Below are 15,502 nucleotides of genomic sequence, written 5' to 3' on the forward strand. Positions count from 1 at the left end.
ACAAAGGGTGAAGGGGTGCACCTACAACACGAGTGGCAACAATAATGTACAACTGAAATTTCACAAGATTGTAAACTACCATAAACTCAATAAAAATTAACTTAAAAACAAAAACAAAAACATGTCCACAAGGTAAATAAACGTCAAATTACTATGTTGTACACCTGAAACTAAAAAAAAAAAAAGTGTGCAAATTCCTTGACACTCCTTTCATCATGACACAGAGTTTATGTCCCCTCCCTTTGAACCTGGGTAGGGGGTGTGACTCTCTCCAAGAATAGAGTACAATGGAGGTGATGCTTCATGACTTTCAAGGCTAAGTTAGAAAATACCGTATAGCTTCTGCCCATTTCTCTTGGAACACCTGCTCTGGGATCCTTCAGTGACCATATAAGAAGTCCAGATATGCTGAGGCGGCCAGGTATAAAGAGCGCAGAGAGGGTGGGAAAGAGAGAGATGCCTGTGGAACCTCAGCCATTCTGACCCCCAGAAGTTTAAGTCATTCCAGTCCAGACATTGGACATGTAAGTGAACAAGTCTTTGACAAGCGCCCGGACACAGGAACTAACTGCAATCACATGAGAGACAGCCCCCTAAGTGGGAACTACCAGAGTCCGGGTCAACTGCTGGAACCATTATAAAAGGTAATAATAATAAATTATTGTTATTATTTTAAGCTTCAGCCTTGGGGTGGTTTGTTACACAGAAAAAGATAATCAGAACAAGCAGTTAGCACCTATACTGTGATCTTTAAAATTAAACCAAATCAAGATTCCTTGGAGAAACAGCTGAGCCCAGGGCTAAGGCTGGAAGCGTCCATGATGGTCCTGGGATATGTGGTGCTTGAAAGCTCCATAGGACTAAGCTGGCACAGGAGCCACTTAAACGATCCTCACAACTGGCCAAGGGGAGGACAATGACTGCAGCGGATTGAAACACACCAAAAACATAAAATTCCATGGGTACTTAAGGATTTTTTTTAAAAGGACTAATGGAATTGGATGGCACATCATCTCATTACTCTGAAAGCTGATAAAGTAAAAGAATGAAGCTTTGCATAAAGACACACAAACAGACCAATGAAATGGAATAGAGAGCCCAGAAATAAACCCTCACATATATGACCAAGTGATCTTCAACAAGGGTGTCAAGACCACTCAATGGGGGAAGGACAGTCTCTTCAATAAATAGTGTTGGGAAAACTGGGTATCCACATGCAAAAGGATGAAGTTGTACCCTTATATAACCCTATATATAAAAATTAACTCTTCTTCACAAAAATAGAACAAATAACAAATAATCATCCTAATGGGGATGGCTACTATTTTGAAAAGCCAGAAAATAACAAGTGTTTATGAGGATGTGGAGAAATTGGAACCCTTGTGCACCGTTGGTGGCATTGTAAAATGGTGCCACTACTATGAAAAACAGTATGGGGGTTTCCCAAAAAATTGAAAATTGAACTTCCATATGATCCAGCAATCCCACTTCTGGCACATATCCGAAAGAACTGAAAGCAGATCGTGAAGAAATATTTGCACACCCATGTTCATAGCAGCACTATTCACAATAGCTAAGAGTGAGAAGCTACCCAAATATCCATCAACAGATGAGTTGATAAACAAATGTAGTATATACATACAATGAATATTATTCAGCCTTTAAAAAAGAAGGAAATCCTGTCACACGCTACAACATGGATGAACCTTGAGGACACTATGTTAAATGAAATGAGACAGTCATAAGAATACAAATGCTACATAATTCTGTGTATATGAAGTTTCTAAAGTAGTCAAATTCATAGAAACAGAAAGTAGAATGGTGGTTACCAGCGGCTGGCGGCGGGAGGGAAGTGTAGTTGTTGTTTAATGAGTATAGAGTTTCAGATTTGCAAGATAAAAAGTCCTGGATTTCTGATTCAATGTGAATATACTTAACACTACTGAACTATGCACTAGCAAATGGTTAAGAAGGTAAAGTTTACATTGTGTGTTTATCACAATAAAAAAATTTTTAAGCATTAAGTTTCTATCCTTCTTTTCTTGTATAACTATATTTCAGAATAACTAAATAATTGATGAGGAAAGGTTCTTGAATCACAGCTAATGAATGCAGAATTAATGACAGATTTAGAAATTCACAATTTCACAACCACTGAAGAAATGATGAATCTAGGCAATAAATGGCTACACAAACCATTAAGTGGAGTTTGTGAGGAAGCTTTATAACAGAGAGACCAAGCTGACAACTCCTGAACCAATAATTTATTCTTAACATCCCCAAAATGTGACAACTACATGTTATAGAATTCCTAATGTGATGTGATAGGTAATATACGACACAACCTGCATCGTGCCCTCGCTAAAGAAAAGCAAAGAAAACAAAAACAGAAAAATAAAATAAAACAAAAATCTAAAAATATCCAGATGACTATGTTAAACAACATCATGAGGAGGTGGTATCAGCAAAAATGGCAGAGTAAGGATCTCTGAAAATTCTGTCCTTCATAAAAGCAAAAGTCAAGAGGATCAGCTTTTTCAGAACTCTGGAAGTTAATCAGTTTATTATTAACAGAGCATTTATTCAAAAAAAAGAAGAAAATGACTGAATCTCATTAAGAACAGCCATCTTTGTGGCATTTTAACTTGCTCTCATTCCATCCCCCACTCTCCAGCGCCACACTAGTCTTAAAAACAACTAGCCTACACTTGCAGTGAAAAGTAGCAGCCTGGCAGCCGCCGCAAGAAGCAGAACAGGACGGAACTCCTTCCAAACTACAATTCTAAAGAATTGTCATTATCTGACCTGTCTGGTGATTCCTTGAAAGATCCCACTTGCAAGACCATCTGTATTTGACCTGACTCAGTGCTTTCCCAGTATGATAAGCCCTGGGGGACATCAAAAACAATTAAAGGCAAATGTTTAACTTCACTACCTAAGTGACACCAGGTGGAGCAAACGTTAGACTAACCAAAAAGCTTAAGAGGAAAAGCTGAGGAATGTGATATCCATAGAGACTTTGAAAATCCTGGGAATCTAGAAGACCAGGTGCATGCGTAGGGCTGTGCACAGGCTCAGAAAAAGCCTGAGAAGGCCCTAAGCTCTCACCCATGACTGACTTCAAGGACGCACACAAGCAAGAGAAGGCTAGGGAAGGTGTGTCAGTTTCCTGGCTGAGTGTTGGGAATGTGCCCTAAGAGGAACACAGAGCCCCTTGGCAAGGACTGGGAGACTTACTGGTTCCAGGCACTAAAGGAAATCTCTGCTCATTCACTAGCTGCCAACTGAACTAACCAAGCAGACACTTCAGTGGCCACACGAGACAAAGAACACAGACTTTACAGAATTAGTTCAGAAAAGCCATTAAACAAACAAAAACAATATCTACAACAAACAGTAACAACAACAAACCCTGGAGTGATGGGGGGAAGAATCTGATTTCTAGACTTGCTATATTGCATTATTTTAAAATGTACAGATTTCAACAAAAAATTAAGAGACATGCAAAGAAACAGGAAAGTATGACCCACACATGGGAAAAAAAGCAATAAGTAGAAACTGTCCCCAAGAAACCCAGATGATGACCTAACTAGACAAAGACTTTAAATCAGCTGCTTCAAATGGAATGGAATAATATTCAGCCGTAAAAAGGAACGAAGTATTGAAACATGCTAAAACATGGATGAATCTTGAAAATGTTATGCTAAGTAAAAGAAGCCAGTCACAGAAGACCATAGATTATATGATTGCATTTATATGGAATGTCCAGAATAGGCAAATCTATAGAGATAGAAAGTAGATTAGTGATTGCCTAGGACTAGGGAGGGTGGGTGTGGGGGAATGGGGAGTGTCTGCTTATGGGTAGGGTTTTTTGGAGGAAAAGGGGATAATGAAAATGTTCTAAAAATGACTTTGGTGATGGTTGCACATATCTATGAATCCACTAAAAACCATTGAATTGTATTCATTAAATGAGTGAATTGTATGGTATATGAACTATGTCAGTAAAGCTGTAATTTAAAAAACAATAAAACTAGACCTAAGCAAAGAAGAACAGCCAGGTACGGCCATACGAGGAAGAGCCACTCCTTTGCCGAATGCTGCTCAGCCAGCTTCTCCACACTCAAAGAGACTCTAGAAGAAATTGTAATTACAGGCCCACGTCTACTTTAACTTTGCTCTTCAAGAAATTGACTGCTGGTGGCCACAATAAGCCTCTGCTCCCATTCCGTTTCAGCCTTGATGATTTAGATGCAGGTGTACTGAGAGGGGGTCACTCGCTGGCTTAAGCGCTGCATGGAATTAAAATGAGAACCAGCTAATATACATTTCTTTACTATGTATTTGTTGGACACTTGAAAACTCTTGCAACCAGGCCACAGGTGGAGTGGCGAGCTCATAGTCAGAGGAGTGGCCTCTACCTTGGATGGTCAGTAGGTCAGTGATGAGTGACCCAAGCCCAGAGTGGGGACCCAAGGATGAGCAGAACAGACACGTTCCTGCCCTCAGGGAGCCTCAAGTCTAGTGGGAGAGGCAACTATGAACCAAGTCATCAGCCCAGGTGAGGACCTGAAGGAAAGGTGACCATCCTGCAGGAGCTCCTAAGCAAGAGGCCACACCACGACCAGGTAGTTGAGAAGGTCCAGATGCACACTGGGAGTCTCCACTGGGACAAGAGTGGGGTAACATTCTGTTTCTTGGTTTGGGTGATGGTTACACAGGTGTATTTACTCTACGAAAATTCAGCAAGCTGCTTGCCTATGATTTGTGCATTTTTCTCTGTATATGTTATACTCTAATAAAAACTTTACTTGAAAATATTCCACTGTGTGGAATGTTTGAAATCAAACACAGACACCTTTCTGCATCTCTGTGCGGCCCCCAGCTTCCTATAGCTGTAATTCACACCCTCAGTCCATATTCTCTAGGCTCAAAACTCACCAGCCTTCATTTGGGGCCAGGAGTGCCGAGATTTTCCTGATCTAAGACTTTCCTACATGTTTTTATTTGGCCTGAGGTATGTGTGCCTGCTCTTCACAAACCTGGTATTTCTAAACCTCCAACCTCTATTGAAATGCCACCCTCTCCCGGAGGCCTGCCCTCACCACTCCGCCTGAGTTGCCTGGCGCCCTCCATGATCCTGTCACGGTGTTTGCGTTCATTGCACTAGATTCGCTGCACTTCTGTTTTTAAACATCTGTCTCCCATGATAGACTCTGAGATCCATGAAAGTCAAGGCTATGTCTTATGCCACATTTTATCCCCAGTGAGCAGCAAAGTGCTTGACACATAGTGTAGACTTGTAATACATTTCTGTGGAATGAATGAATGAAGAAATGGAAGGCAATGCTCAACCCCAAAGAGTTATATGGAGCAATAATGTGGCCTTTCAGGCATGGTGGCAAGACAGTGGGTGAGGTTTTATTGGCAGAATCTTGTGGCCCCCATTCAACCATCCTAGATAAGCAATAACTAAAGATTACAGATTATAATTACTCCCGAGCCAGTCTTTTAAGGAGAAGGAAATTCTTGGAACAGCACAATGAAAGGAACAAAGTCCCTATCATTCCTGCCATCTCCTCACCCCTACCAACCCAGGAGATCTGTAGTGTCACAGCATATTGATTCTTAAGACAATGGCACAGGGGTAGTTCTGGCTCCTCAAAGGATGTGACTATCAAAGCATCTTTGTGAGCAGGCGTGATGACGCTTTTCTCATGCAGCAGGGAGAGACTTCAGGCTGTAATTTTACCCGAGGCCCCTATTATCAAAGCCATACCACCTCCTCCCCAACCTTAGAATGTACCTAAAAGTACTCCCTCAAAGGTACCAGGTGCAGCTGGGGAAGGTCTGTTAGTGTCAAAGGAGATGTTAGGAAAGTAGGACGAGCTTAAATCAGAGCTGGTCAGAGATGGGGCCAGCATCACTGAGTCAGCCCTATGTTGGTAACCTACCCTCACAAAGAAGCCTCTGGCCAACCTCCTTGTCCTGCTCTGACCAGTCACCTGCCCACAGCCCAACCCCTCACCCGAGTACAGCCCAATGCTCACTCCAACCACAGCCTGACCCTCACTCTACCAATAGCCTTACCCCTCAGCCTGGCCTCAGATGGACCCCCTAATCCCAGGCATAACCACTCTTGTCCTTGAATGCACATCTTATGTCTTTACCCAGACAGTGAACTTTCTGGAGCAAGTCACCAATATCCTCTCGGAGACTGAATATACAAACGGACAATGGCCAGACCATATCTGACAATAGAACTCTGACCCACAATCTGTAGGAACCAACCAAGGAAGCCACAAGCCTGCAGCAATCAGCCCAGAATGGTCAGGAACTGGTCAATGACTTCCAGCTTCTTTATTTTTTGTACCTCCTTCCAACTCAGGACTAACCAGAGAAAGCCAAATATGCTTCCAACCAATCACAGAAGATGCCCCCCTTCTAGTCAGGCCCCCTCCCACATCCCAGGCAAAGAACCTCCAATCACAGCACACCTGGAGCCTCCCTTCCTTTTTTCACCGTAAAGTTTTCCCACTCCCCCTGCCTGCTTTGAGTCCCTCCCTGCCAAACATAAGCGATGGTGGCCGACTCCCGTGCTATAGCAGGCTCTAAATAAATAGCTTCTGTTTGTTCTTATTTGGGTGGTCTCCATTTATTTTCACAGCTTTCCTGGATGTCCCACTAAGATACAGTCTGCACTGTATCTTATCTTATCCATCGCTACAGACCCCAGCCTTTGGCCAGGTGCGTCATCTGTAGATGCTACATGAGCCCCTGTGCCTTGCTGCTCATGGCTCGTCAATCCACGCCAACGTGTAAGTCAGCACTGGGTCTGAACTTCCTTCCCTCTGCATTGAGTTCTTAGCTACTTATTAGCAGTTTAGTGCCCAGGCTTTGTTGTTGGTTCCCATTTGTTTGCATCCTTCGTGGAGTTAGGCCATTCCTTTTCATCTCTTTGGCTGACTTTGTGCTTCCATTTTGTGTCGTGCTGTCAAAACTGTTGTTTGTCACGAGAAGGAGAGTCACAGAGTAGAACACAGGCATAGGCCCTGTAGGCCTGTAGACGAAGCCAGCCTCGTAGAACAGCGAGTCTCTGGTTCTCACTGGACCAGGATCCATTCAGACAAACTTTGCTGTGCGTCACCAATAAAGCTGGATAATGTTCTTCTTCCATCCCAAGACTCTGTCCAGAGACAGCCTTCTCTCTGGTTTTTATAGGGAGCAAATTGTCAGGTCTGCTTTTGGAGACAGCCAACTGTCAGGCCGAGGGCCCAAGACACAAGGTGCCCAAGCGTCACATTTCTGCTGACCGTTGCCAGCTCTCACGGGGACATCCACATATAAGTCCTCTCCTCGTCCAGGAAAAACTCCTGCTTCTTATATACATTCTCATTGGAATCCTAATTCTCTCTCTAAACAGCCCAACTTCACCAACGGTCATTTGGACCTTCAATGGCCACTCTGGGGAGCATGTGACTTGAACAAAATTGTTCATTTGAGAGGTGCTTTAGAAAACAAAGAGAATGAGTTGTTTTGATCCGTATGCAGTCTAGACTCATTTTCCTAGTAAATCCTTTCCTTCCTTGTCCTCCAGTTACTTCCCTAGATCCAGTCCTGCCTCTTCCCCCTCCTCCTTCCAACTCCTCCCCCTCCACCCCTTCATTGACTCCTCCCTCCTCTTCCCCTGTCCAGTCCCCTCGCCTTTCCCAGCAACTCCTAAGATCCTTAAGTGCCAGTTGCCTCTAAAGATACATCGCTCCCACAAGGCAGAGATGCAGACAACTGCAGAATTTAAACCTTGGGGGCTGGCCCAGTAGTGCAGGAGTTAAGTTCACACATTCCGCTTCTCAGCAGCCCGCAGTTCACCAGTTCGGATCCCAGGTGTGGACATGGCACTTCTTGGCAAAAGCCATGCTGTGGTAGGCATCCCATGTATAAACTAGAGGAAGATGGGCACGAATGTTAGCTCAGGGCCAGTCTTCCTCAGCAAGAAGAGGAGGATTGGCAGTAGTTAGCTCAGGGCTAATCTTCCTCAAAAACAAAAAACCTTGGACCAGAGCTGAGCTAATAACTGTAATTAAGGATTTCCCTAAACCCTGACAAAACCAGCAACTGTTCATGGAGGAGTTTAGAATCCTTTTGGAGGACATGTGACCCAGGGTTACCTAACCTTATATCAATTTTACACATGCTGGTCAGAACCTCAGATGCTAAATCTTGGATGACAAAAGCTGATTGGATTGACCTGTATCTCTCTTTCCACAATAAAACTGAAGATCAGAAACAGGCCCAAAAAGTGGGGCAAAAATCTCCTAAAAGCCATACATGAAACATTTCTAATAAAAATCTATTGGACCATAATGCAATGATACAAAAGAAGAAGAGCTAAGCTATGGTGCCCTGTTGTTTGGTCAAACCCTAACCAGGATATTGCTGTGAAGGTATTTCGTAGATGTGATTAACATCTGTAATCAGTCAACCATAAACAAAGATTGCCCTCAATAACGTGGATGGGCCTCATCCAAGCAGTTGAAGGCCTCAGAAGCACAACTGAGGTTTCTTGAAGAAGGAATTCTGCCTCAAGACTGTACGATAGAAATCCTACCTGAGTTTCCAGGCTGCTGGCCTGCCCTACAGATTTCAGACTCAAGACTGCAATGTCAACTCTACCTGAATTTTCAGCCTGCACTACAGATTTTGGACTTGCCAACCCCCGGAACTGAGTCACCCAATTCCTTAAAATAAAACTTAAAAATATACATACATACATATATATATATATGTACATATATATACTCACACATACACATATCTCCTATTGGTTCTGTTTCTCTGGACAACCTGACTGGTACAGCCCTGCAGATCAAACAGCTAGATGGCTCCCTTCCCAACTGACCACCTTTATTAACAAGGACACACATAGATATTGTAAACAGAAGGCACACTGGTAAAAGATCATCCTATCTGACAAAAGAAAAACCAAGACGAAGAAAAGCCCCTCAATTTAGGTCAATGAGGGCACTCCAAGGAAGGAAAAAGCATTCAATATCCTGCCTTACCTGTACACCTCCAAGGTAAATTAACTATGAATATAAATTATCATCTTCATCAATTCCTCGTAGATATGGGTGCTGGTATTTCTACAATAACCCCCACTGTGTTCAACTTCTTCCTCGGAGTAAACATACCACACAGGTGACAGATATTTCAAATGGCACACAGAATTTCCCTCTCTCCCAGCCCATCACTTTAACCCTTGAGCCCTTGACTGAAAAACTTTCCTTCCTGCTCTGTGATACCACCCCTACCAATTTCAAAAGAAAAGACTGACTTCGCAAATGGGATTGTAATATTAAATGTACACCAGAGGGACTATTTTCTTGAGGTTCCAGAGGACTTTTCTATTCATAATGAAGTTGTGTCTGCTCTGCATATCCTTTCCCCTTCTCCATTATATTTGATCCATACACCAGAACAACTTCCTGACATCATTTGTGATTCTCTAAAAGAAATGCTTTGGCAGATATTTCACCAAGCGATCTCAGTGAAGGTGTGTTAGTTTCCTGTGGGTTCTGTAACAAATTAATACAATACCATAGCTCAAAACAACAGAAATCCATTCTCTCACAGTTCTGAGGCCACAAGTACAAAATTCAAGGCATTGGCAGGGACACACTCCCTCCAAAGGCTCTGGGGAGGGGGATCCATTCCTTGCCTCTTCCAGCTTCTGGTGGCTGCTGGCAATCCTTGGCTTGTAGTCACCTTATCCAGCCTCTGCCTCTGTCTTCACATTGCTTTCTCCTCTGCATGTCTGTGTCTCATCTCCCTCTGGCTCACTCTTCTAAGGATACTTGTTATTGCATTCAGGGTCCACCTGGATAATCTCCTCATCTCAAGATCCTCAACTTAATTACATCTGCAGAGACTCTTTTTCTAAATAATGTAACATTCACCGGTTCTAGGAGTTAGGGTGTGGACCTATCTTTTGGGGGCCACCATTCAACCCAGTACACAAAGTTATGATCCTAACCAAACCACCAGAGAATAGACCTCTGGAGGGATTCCAAGAGGCCATTATAAAACACCAACATTTAGCCTCTGATTTTGAAAAGGAAGGATGGAAAAAATCGGGTTGTAACCTTTACTCACATAATCTCTGGTACTCTGAAGGTGGCCAGTTGGTGGAACCAGATGATTTCAAATGGATATTAGTTGAACGAGTCAACAATGCTATACAGCTACAGACCCAGAGAAGCCTTCTTCCCAGATCAGAGCAGTCTCTGGGTCCTGCAGTGTCCAATGACCACCTTCCTTCAAAGGCCTGAGGCCCTAGACAACAGCCCAAGCCAAGAATTATAGGTACCTATTGGGCACATCCCAATCATGGGCCCTCCTTTTCCCTCACTGGGAGCAGGCGCATGTACCACTCTCATCCAGCTCCCTGGCGGTGCCTCTCAGAAGCACTCCTCCTAGGAGAAAGGTGCCCACTGCCACCCGGGACAGACCAGCCTCCCTGGAATGTGTGAAAGCCCTCCCTAGCCATCTCTCACAAAAAGCTGGCATTCTGAGACAGAGACATACTCTAACCCTCAGGAACACTTGGAGGCGCACGGTCCTTCATGCTTTCATCCATTCATTCATTCATGCATTTGTTGATTCATGCTTTCATCTATTGTCTCACAAACTTCCACTGAGCAACTTCAAGAAGGCCAGCACTAGCCTCTGAGCAAAAAGACAAATATGTCACAGTCACTGAAAAGCTCAAGAAGGTCACTATCTCCAGATACCACAGGTAAATAATGAAACTACAAAACACTACTCTACAAAGGAATAAATCAAAGACAATGGGGACCCAGAGAAGGAGGTAAATGGGATTTTTGCAAACCGTCCCCATGTGGGACAGAGTTATTAGCACTATTTTACACTTACGGAGAAACGGAGGATCAGAGAAAGTACGTGACTAGTCTGCAGAGAAGAGAGGAAGGGAGAAGGCATGAGAACACTAAAGTAGGGGAAGCCAGTCTTGCTTCCTAATTTTTTTCCTGATACTTGGGATTTTTTGCTTCCTCCATCTTTCCATTCCTCCAGGGTTCATTATCAAGGGAAATCCCCCTTTCTTCACTGTCTTCTCCAGAGATTGAATCTTGGCCAAGGAGAAAGGAAATGGAAAATGGCGTTGGGCCATCTTATTTGTGAGCTGGAAGGTTGACATCCCAGCAGAAATTGTCTCTGCCTCCCTAACTGGGATTGGAGTCATGCAGCCCTGCCTGGCCTCTCAAATTGATCATAGGCCACTTCCTCTGAGTTGACTGGCCTGTTTTAATTCGTTGTTAGGAAATATCCCTTATTAGCACGTTATTGCTCCATTTAGGAGTGAGAATTTGTCAGGGTAGCAAAGTTTATCCCCGGAACTTTCTCATCTTCCTTTTCATGACCATAGAATATCCCTATGGAACGTCTTCCCCACTCCTCCCATGACCCACAATGGGTAATCAGATCTCAGGGCTGGAGATAGTAACCTTGTATGTCACTTCTACTAGGAAGTAAAAAGAATTTGTGATGTAATGAGAAACACTGGTTCTTGGAGTTGGAAGACCAGACTATAAGGGTGGAATTCCAGGCACTGATAAAAGAAGGTGAGACATTCTACTAGAGACAGATTGCTTACTCTCCATGAAGGTTAAAGTAATGCTAGCTGAGTCCCCGCTGCCCACCTTAATTTTCCTTTTGCATTCCCAGGGCAGAATGAGTTGGAATTGTCACTATCATCAACTCATTCCAAAATGGCATTGCCAACTCTAACCCTTTTTTAGTAAGCCGTGTGGAAATGTGCGTGTTGGGCCTGGTCTAGAAGGAATAGCCAGATAAAAAGTCACAAAAGTGTCCAGTGGGCCTCAAAGAGTGTTAGCTGGGGGTTCAGAGCAGCCAATCTATCTGCTCTTTTCACAATTCATCCATCGGGCATTGCCTAGATAATACCCAAATCGAGTCTTTCTGGGGCTCTTGCTGTCCTGTAGCATAGACAGTCTGGATGGTCATTAAATCCGTTTCCTTTTCCTGGTCATTTGGCTGAACCACATTTCTCCCTTGAATCTAAGTGGGGCCATGGGCTTGGACACAAGACCTAAAATGTCCACGTTAGCCCCCACACTCCCTCTTTGTTCTTTGGGCAGCTGGATGTAGACAATCTAGAAGAGATCTCCAGGACCTTGGAGAATTCCCAGGCTCTAGGAAACATTGGAGCTACGCATTGGAAGGAGCCTGGATCCCTGAGTCTCCCCATGGTGATCTGTCCATGAGAGCTGCCCAGCCAAGTACGTTCACATTGCACAGAGAGTAAAAGAGAAATAAAGTTTCACTGTGCTAAGCCACTGAAATTTGGGGGTTGTTGATTACAGCTTTTAACCTACTGTAATTAGTCTCTGCCCCACTGAGAATTTTCCACCCTCGTGAATCTTCCAACTTTGTCCAATACCCTGCTTCCCAGCTTATTTCCTCTCCCGAAGAAAATTAAAAGAAACAAAAGAATATCTCTTAAGAGCAGAAGCAAACACAGCTGCAAAGCAAACAGCCACCCCAAGCGTCCCCAGAGCAGTGGGCTGCTTGCCAGGCTCCGAATAGGAATATCATTCCATTGCCGCCCACCCCCACCCTCTACCATGTCCACTGTGATGGGAGATGTCGCTAATTTCCAACTTCATTAATTTTAGGCAAGTATTAGCATAAATAGTCAAATCATAACTGGCCTCAAGCCCCTGCAGCCTCTGTTGACACAGGGATGGGCTGGGAGGATGCGTTACTCAGTATTTCCTTCCTGCAGAAACAACATCCTTTCCCCAGATACTCCCTAACCCATCACCACTGAGAGGTGGCCAGTCCTGAGCACCAAACTCTGCTGTTGTGAGGGTGGGAGAGGGTGACACTGAGCCCTCAGCTCTTCACCCAGTGCCCCTGCTGACCACAGTATGTACCTGGGGTGAATGACACAATTAGGAGGATCAGGAAGGCTTAGGTTGTGGACCAGTCAGCATTACGGGTCAGCGTGTAGCCAGGAGTAGGGCCAAGCCATGGTAAGCTTAAAGGACAGCCCAGTGCTAGAGATCCATTTGGAGCTGACAAATAGAATGGATGTCCATGTTGTTCATAGGACCGATCCCAAGAAGTGGCAGCTTCAGCCAAGTCTTCCAATGACATGCATGCATTTGCACTCTTATAGGCTCCCATGCTATTCTGAACTGGGGAAGTTTTGGAAAAGAGCGCCATTGAATTTGTATTTTCTTTGAAGATTTAAATGAAAAGAGTCTCCAGGACCCAGATATCAAACCCAGAGAAAACTTTTGTCCGTAGCAATGGCAAAGCTCTCCCCCTAACTCTTCTGGGTAGCACTTTCTGCCATTGACTGTAAGCCCCAGGATGGCAGGGACTTTGCTTTATTCATCATCTTATCCCCAGTGCCAGGAACAGTTCCTGGAATATAGCTGGTGATTAGTTAACTTGTGTTGAATGAACGAAAAAGATTGCCCAGGCTTGGTGGGGTGGGAGGGAACTGGAGGTTGACTGGCCAGTCCCCACAAACAGGGTATCTGTCAGAAATATGGCTTCTCCATCAGCATTCTCTCCCATTCAGCATCCTGACTCTGAAAGTGATAATCACCCTGCACCATCTTCATGAAAGAGGGGTAGGTCCAGATCTCCTCAAACCATTCATGACCTCTTGTAGAGTTCCTTCAAGATGCCTCTTTAGGGGCTAGAGTCCAGGTTTATCGGCCCAGGGGTTAACTTCTCAGTTGTGAGATGAACCTTTCCTTTTTCTTTATTCTCATAAAGGAGCAGAGATAAACACAGGTGCTTAGGTTTCCATCTTAAATAGAAGCCCTGCCGCTGGATTACAAAGAACCCAAGGGCAAGCAGGGTCTCCAGGTCTCACTGCTCCAGCAATTTGAAGCCTTCCTATATTTGAGCATCTGATGAGCTGGTAGAGGAAACTCACAGACAATCTCACAATTCCTGCCCTTCCACATTCTTTTCCTTAGAGCTCTGGAATCTCTGAAATCCTCTTGCAGACCTTCTGAGGCCTGCCAAACTCTGAAATGGGGAGAGCCTGCCCCATCTTCTTCTAGGCATCCTATCCCACAATTCCTCATCACCAGTACTTGCCAGCAAGTCCAGCTGGCCTTCTTTCGGCTTTAGATCAGTATCAGGCACAGAATGTGACACCTGTCAAGTAGCACCCTACCACCCCAGCCCCAGCTTAAGTTTAACCGTTTCCTATTCCCAGTCATCCTTGAAAACTGAGCAAGCCTAGAATCAGATGTACTCTACACGGTTACCCCATCCCACAGTGTGAGACGGCAGCCAGTCATGGACACAGAGCCTGCTATCCAATACTCCCAGGTGAGGAGCTCCTGGTCTGTCCTTCCAGAGCCCTCTGCCCCTTTCCTTCAAAGAAGAAGCCCAAACCCAAGATTTTGCTTTTGGTCAGCTGCCAAGTCATCCTTACAAACCACCTTGCTTTCATTTCATCTCTCCATGGTAAGTTCCCAAAGATCCAAGTAAAAGATGGAAGATGTGAGGGGAAAGCTGAGGGCCTTAGAAGAGTTGTTTCTAAGCTATGACTATAACAGCTTTGATTTCCTGGGCTGGAGAGAGGGGTGTGAGTGGAGGTTATCCATCTCAGCATTTCTCCCATGTTCTGCTTCTTCTCCAAAGCACCTTCTCATCTAGGACCCCGAGACATCCAGCCCCTATGTCATTCACAGTCAGTGGGCACCAAGGCCATGAGTTCTCTGCCCCCTCCCAGACATCTCTCCAAACAGGCCCTAATCTCCTTGGCATGGCTCAAGACTTCCTCATGCCACACCTATATGGTGGCATCAGCCTCCCTGCTATCCCTCCTTTCTCTGCCACCCAGTGTCCAGCATGGTGTCTGCCACGTGACAGCAGCCTGGTTACTATTTCCATGTTGGCCAAATGAATGCTCTTTTTCTCTCTCCCTACCCAGGCCTGCTGGTCTGCAAGAGGCTCCTCAAACCCTCCCATCCACCTGTGTCCCCAGTTTCACACCTGGTCTGCTCTCTTTCCTCCTGGTTCAAATCCTGCCCTGCCAAGCCCCAGTCAGCTAACAAAAGCAGGCACTGCTCTGGGGCCTCAACACATGTAACTCATCTAGCCTTCATGCCACTAGGTAGACACTACTCTTAGCCTCGTTTTATGAGGAGGAACTGAGGCACAAAGAAGTCAATCAGCTAATACCGGGTGGAGTCTAGCCTTGGAGCCACACTGTCTGCCCCCGGCCTTAACTATCCCAGCCAAAGGGCCTTTCCCACCCTCCAGCACTTAAAAAAACCTCCCTCCCCAGAACAAGGCCACTTATTTAGTGCGGTAGGGAAGTTTTATTCCGACATCTGATATGGAGAATATGCAGTAACAGTGCAGAAGTCGGTGTATGCAAACCTATGTGTCGTGGGGAGGGTCCCAAGGCTGTAACCACATCCTGTCT

The 15,502-nt window shown here is 44.7% G+C and overlaps 1 long non-coding RNA gene across 1 annotated transcript; it reads left to right on the forward strand.

Annotated features, from left to right (window-relative positions):
* The first annotated feature begins 4,462 nt into the window (after positions 1 to 4,462).
* On the forward strand, positions 4,463 to 12,380 carry LOC111769901 (uncharacterized). Its single transcript, XR_002802736.2, has 3 exons — positions 4,463 to 4,628; positions 6,668 to 6,818; positions 12,177 to 12,380. It is a non-coding gene; the product is annotated as an uncharacterized lncRNA (long non-coding RNA).
* Positions 12,381 to 15,502: the final 3,122 nt, after the last annotated feature.

Source organism: Equus caballus, chromosome 22 (assembly GCF_041296265.1).
Source record: "Equus caballus isolate H_3958 breed thoroughbred chromosome 22, TB-T2T, whole genome shotgun sequence".
In the NCBI taxonomy this organism is placed as follows: Eukaryota; Metazoa; Chordata; class Mammalia; order Perissodactyla; family Equidae; genus Equus; species Equus caballus.